Below are 6,885 nucleotides of genomic sequence, written 5' to 3' on the forward strand. Positions count from 1 at the left end.
TCAAAATCAAACAGAGAACTTCTGCCTAATTGGGCAGAAACTGAACTGGAACGCTGCCACCCCATGTTGAGAATGCCTTCTGTGCCGGTGTGGAAAGCTGAGGCCTGCCCAGAGCCTCACCACATTCTTCCTAGATTCATCCTCCTAGTCAGTTATCAATTTTGCAAATGTTGGTAAAAATAAAATGCCCTGCTTCCCCCTACACATACATGTTCACACACACACACACACACACACACCATATTATCAGTCTCTCATTGAAAACAAAGATTTGCATATTGTGACTGGCTAAATTAATTCATCATGTATTTCATATTCCAGAGACGTTGATCATTTTCAATGTTATCTGCCTTTAGTTTAGAGAATTTCGAGCTAATACTTGCAAATCTACAAGAACCCCCACTGGTTAGGAGACATTAAATTAGATTATTAAAATGATGCAATTTTATATCCAGAATTACAGTGGATTATGCTAATAGTGGTCAAGGTTATTAATCTTTATTCCAGTCACTACTGCAAATAGTACATGAACATTAGCCAAAATTAGCTTAATCTTTTTTTTGTAGCATGAATTTGAAATTTACACATTATTTTTTTCCGGGGACAAGTCACATTTAATAGCATGTCTTAAAATGCAATCCTGTCTCCTAGAAAACCAAAGGTGGAAAACATGAGTGCAATATGTTACTGCTACCTACAGGCCATTTCCTCTCTGCTTAGGTAAAGCTTCTTTCCAAATCTGTTCTATCTCCTACTTTCCAACACTGGGGTATCACTTAAAAGCCATCAAGTATTTCTCAAGAAAGAATACATATAGCAGTGGGGCACCCACACCCCAGTCACTCATCAAGGGAAATGTCAGGTCTTCTGTAAGCGCCTGTACACCGTGATTCAATTGCCCTTTCTTCTAACACCCTCCTCACCTCCCACCTCTTGGAATGAGAAGGTAGATACATAGCTCTGCCTGAACATCAGAAATTAGGAATCCTAACAGATTAAAGATTTCCTAGGGAATTTTTTCCCTCGGGATGACAATGCAATGTTTACTTGACTCAGAAATTTGGGAAGCTAGAATCCTGTTTGGTTTTGGTTCAGATGAGAAAATAATCATCTAGTATTGCCTGAACACCCACAAGAGGGGCTGACGTCTTCGGTTCTCTTTGAGAAAAGTGGTGAAAGAAAGCTACAGAGGACAGAATTCATTACCTCCAGGGCATCCATTCCCTCCAGTTCTCCAGCCCATGGTACATGGATTTTAATTTGGCAAATACACCCTTCCCTACCTCCACTATGCATTTGGGTAGAAGTGATTCTTTTTCCAGACCCATGGAAGACCAAGGCAGGCTAGGGCAATTAGAGGAACTCATCACCCTCCCCAAAGATGGGCACATGGCCCAAATTAAGCCAACCTGAGCAAATGAGTCTCAGAATGAGGGCTTAAGCAGAAGCTATCAGAAAAAACAAACAAGTAAACAGTCTTCCCCAGGAAGGTGTGGTGTACAGATTTCGTCAGGAACTGATGTCCCCTTTTGTTTCATGAGGGAAGAGGGTAGGGTTGTCAGGGGCCAACACATGGAACATGAAGCCAAAACCACAGAAGGCAGAGAGGAGAGGAAGAGAGAAACGGGGGCCTTGGAGCCAACAGCCTTGGAGCCACTGACTTCTAATTACCTGAGCTGGTAACTTTGCTTTATGATGAAGTTTGCAGGTTTATGATGAAGTTTGAGGGATTTTCAACCACATTCAATGTAAAGAGTCTTTGTGGAGAAGAACCAATCTTCAGTGCACTTCTGATTCCCCAGAGGAATAACCAGAATGAGAATTAAATGGAAATGCTTATTCAGTACTTCTGACATTTAAAAAGTTTCAGTTTAGTTCAGTCACTCAGTTGTGTCCGACTCTTTGCGACCCCATGAATTGCAGCACGCCAGGCCTCCCTGTCCATCACCATCTCCCGGAGTTCACTCAGACTCACGTCCATCGAGTGAGTGATGCCATCCAGCCATCTCATCCTCTGTCATCCCCTTTTCCTCCTGCCCCCTATCCCTCCCAGCATCAGAGTCTTTTCCAATGAGTTAACTCTTCACATGAGGTGGCCAAAGTACTGGAGTTTCAGCTTTAGCATCAGTCCTTCCAAAGAAATCCCAGGGCTGATCTCCTTCAGAATGGACTGGTTGGATCTCCTTGCAGTCCAAGGGACTCTCAAGAGTCTTCTCCAACACCACAGTTCAAAAGCATCAATTCTTCGGCACTCAGCCTTCTTCACAGTCCAACTCTCACATCCATACATGACCACAGGAAAAACCATAGCCTTGACTAGATGGACCTTAGTTGGCAAAGTAATGTCTCTGCTTTTGAATATGCTATCTAGGTTGGTCATAACTTTTCTTCCAAGGAGTAAGCGTCTTTTAATTTCATGGCCACAGTCACTATCTGCAGTGATTTTGGAGCCCCCCAAAATAAAGTCTGACACTGTTTCCACTGTTTCCCCATCTATTTCCCATGAAGTGATGGGACCGGATGCCATGATCTTAAAAAGTTTAAAACACAAAAACTAAATAGGATAACAAGAAAATTGGAAAATGCCAAAATTGACTCTAGAGTGTACCTTGACCAGGGTATAAGGGTGATGGAAGAAGGAAAGATACAGAATGAGATCCTGTTCCATGAATCAGCCAGGTAATCACAAAAAGAAGAGACTAAACCAGACCGTGATTCATCAGTCAGGTTGGGGAGAGGAGTGCGGTAAAAGTGACCTGGGTTATCACTTGGAAGGAAGGTAAATATCGATAATTTCAGAGTTAGACAATTAAAATTATAAGTTATACAGTTGAAACAGAGTCTGTAGCTTCCAAATTAGTAGAGGTTGAAAAGCTGAGGGGGAAAAAATCAATTCAAAAGGAGGAAAAACACAGAAAAGATGGAACAAATTGAAAGGACAAGGCACTTCCCTGGTGGTCCAGAGGCTAAGACTGCACTGCTAGTACAGGGACCCCGGTTCAATCCCTGGTCAGGGAACTGGATCCCACAAGCTGCAAATAAGAGCTCGCATGTTGCAACTAAAAGGTCCTGCATGCCACAACAAAGGTCGAAGTTCCCGCAACTAAGACCTGGCTCAGCCAAATAAATAAATACATATTTTTAAAAGGACAAAACAAAATGGAATGAACATATCCAACTCTTTCCATAATCACAACAAAATAACAGACTAAATGCTCTAAGCAATAGAAAAGGATTGTCAGACCCAATGTTTTTAATTACCCAGATATCAATAAATGCTATTTATAAGGATGCATCTAAAACATAAAGACAAACTGAACATACCAATGTTAAAAGCTACACCAAGTATATTCTAACCAAAACAAAGTGGCGTAACTATATACATATCATGGGGAAATATAATTTAATGTAAGAAGCATTGAGTTCACCAAGAAACTATAACAATTCTGAATTTATATATTTAGTCATTTGGCCCCAAAATACATAAAGCAAACATTTGTGGAACTACAGCAAAACACAGACAAGCCCACAATTATAGTGAGAAAATTTAACACATCTCTCTGAGTAAGGGTAGATCAAACAGGCAAAAAAATCTGAAAGGATACTGAAAATGTGAATGACTTAATAATCATAAAATTACACCTTTTCCTAGTACATGGAACATTAATGAAAATCAACCATTTAATGAGCCATAAACATATTTTAAGGGACTGGTACCATACAAACAGGGGGCTTTCCCACTGGCTCAGAAGTAAAGAATTTGCCTTTAATGCACGAGATACGGGTTCAATCCCTGGATCGGGAAGATACCCTGGAGGAGGGCATGGCAACTCACTCCAGTATTCTTACCTGGTAAGTCCCATGGAGAGAGGAACCTGGCAGACTGCAATCCATAGGGTGGCAAAGGCTTGAACACAACTGAGGTGGCTGAACACGCACACATGCACCATACAAACATTCCCTGAGTACAATGTAATATATACTAAAGAAAGAAAGTGAAGTCCCTCAGTCGTGTCCGACTCTTTGCAACTCCATGGACTGTATGGAAGCCTACCAGGCTTCTCAGTCCATGGGGTTTTTCCAGGCAAGAGTACTGGAGTGGGTTGCCATTGCCTTCTCCAGGGGATCTTCCCCACCCAGGGATCAAACCCAGGTCTCCTGCATTGTACGCAGACGCTTTACCCTCTGAGCCACCAATTCTAACCAAAAGAATGTCCTTTGGAAATTAAGAAGCATACTTATGAATAATTCATGAGTCAAAAAATAAATCATAATATAAATTTTCAAATATGTAAAACAGAACTTTAATGAAAATACATTTCAAAATTAGTTGAATGTCATTTTATTAAAGGCAGAATGAGCAAATAGAGACAAGAGCAGAAATTAAGTAGAAAATAAATATATATTAGATAAGACTTTTAAGAATCCAAAAGTTGATCCTGTGAAAAAACAATTAAAATTGATAAACCTCTAGCAAGATTGAACAGAAAGAGTCAGAGAAGGAAGGGAAGAGCAGGAGAGAGAGAGAAAACAGAGCAATCTTAGGAATGATGCCTAGGAATAATCACTGAAAAGATAATAGGAGGTTATTTGGAAAGAAATGGAAAAATAGATCTCTATAAAAAAGTCTACTTACCAAACTTGACTCAAAAAAATAGTTAAAAATAGAATAATCATAAAATCATTAAAAATAAGTAAGTAAATGGTTCAGGTTTTCCCACAAAGAAAATGCCTAGCCTGGATGATTTCAGTAGCAAGTTCTATCTACTATTCAAGAAGCAAAATAATTCCAATCTTAATACACTTTTTCCAAAGCATAACAAAAAAAAAGGGCTGTTCTCCAATTCATTTTATGAGGCTAGCATAGTATTGATATCAGAACCATAGGACAGTACAGGAATGGAAAACTATAGGCCAGTTTTATTTACGACTTTAGATGCAAAGTCATAAACATACTATTATCAAAATAAACATACTATTATCAAACTAAATCTAGAAATAAATGGGGGAAAATACATCATAATTAAATTGTTTGTCCCCAAAATGTTTGTTTAATATTAGAAAAATAATGAAATTTGCCATATTAATAGATCAAAGGATAAAGATCATTTAATTATAATAGATTTTAAAAGAAATTTAAAAATAAAAATAAATAAAAGAAATTAATTAGGGACTTTCCTGGTGGCCCAGTGGCCAAGACTCTATCCTTCCAATGCAGGTTTGATCCCTGGTCAGGGAACTAGATCCCACCTGCTGCAACTGAGGATTCACACGCCACAACTAAGAGTTTGTGCGGCTTATTGTTGTTTTGGTCACTAAGCTGTGTCATGCTCTTTTGGGACCCCGTGGACTCTAGCCTACCAGGCTTCTCTGTCCATGAGATTTCCTGGGCAGAAATACTAGAGTGAGTTGCCAGGTCCTTCTCCAGGGGATCTTTCTGAACCTGCATCTCCTACATATGGCAGGCAGATTCTTTACCACTGAGGCACCAGGGAAGCCCTAAGGATTCGGATGCCACAACTAAAAAGATCCTGCATGCTGCTGCTAAAAGATCCCAAGGCCCTGGGCACAGCCTAGTAAATAAATAAATAAGCATTTTTAAATAAATAGTAACTTTAAAAGAAATTAATTAATATCAACATTGGTTAATTAAAGACAGAACACTGAGGAAATTAGGCATGAATTTGAGCAGACTCCGGGAGATAGTGAAGGATAGGGGAGCCTCGTGTGCTGTAGTCCACTGGGTCACAAAGAGTCAGACACCATTTAGCAACTGAACAACAGCAATCAGTCCATGATTCATGCCTTCGTATACCCTTCACCTCTTGAGTGTGGGTGGCACTTGTGACTTATTGTAGCCAATAGAAGATCACAAAGGTGATAAGATGTCCCTCCCGTGATTATGTCCACCCCTTCCTAGTGGACTGAGACGTTCTCCTGCTGACTTTGAAGAGGCAAACAGACATGTTGTCAACTGCCCTTGTAAAAGGTTCTGTGGCAAGGAGCAAGTGGCCTGTCAGACCTGAGGGCAGCCAACAGCGGTAAAAAGCCAGAACTCTCAGTCATGGAAAGGAAAGAATTCTGTCAACAGTCTGAATGAGCTTTGAAAAATGATCCTTCCCCAGTTGAGCCTCCGGATGAGACGGCAGGCTAGCTAGCAAGATGATTTACCCTGTGAGACTCTGTACAAATGACCCAGCTAAGCTGTGGCTGTACCCTTGACCCATGGAAACTGAAATAATAGATATGTGTTGTTTTGAACAAATTGTTGCACAGCAATAGAAAACTAATACAAAGGGAACTTTCTTAACCCAATAAATGAGATCTACAAAATAACTCTTCCTAAAGCACACACCACACTTAATGGTGAAATCAAGATGCCTGTCATTACCATCTCTGCGGTGGAATTCCTAGCAGCACAATATCTGTAGAGAAGAGGGAAAGGAGCAGAAAGGAAAAAAATTTTGTCATTATTTGCAGCTGATATGATTGTCTGCTTGTCTACCCCCCAAATATCTGAAGATAAACCATTACAGATAAATTAACAAATCATTAGAGATAAGTTAATCAGACAGCATGGTTGCTGGATACAAATTCAATCAATAAAATTTAATTATTCTTATTGATACTTTATCAATAAGAAGCTAGGAAATGAAATTTTACAAAAGCAACCATTTATAATAGCATCCAAAAATATTAAAAATCTAGCAGTAAACCAACAATATATATTAGAGTTTCAGAGAGACAATTATGAAACGTTATTAAAGGACAATTAAAAAAAACTTAAATGGGAAAATATTCAAGTTCGGGATTGCAAATATGTTTATTCTCCCCCAAATTAATCTACAGGTTTTTGGATGTGTGTGAAACATGACAAAGTGAATG

Source organism: Budorcas taxicolor, chromosome 3 (assembly GCF_023091745.1).
Source record: "Budorcas taxicolor isolate Tak-1 chromosome 3, Takin1.1, whole genome shotgun sequence".
Lineage (NCBI taxonomy): Eukaryota > Metazoa > Chordata > Mammalia > Artiodactyla > Bovidae > Budorcas > Budorcas taxicolor.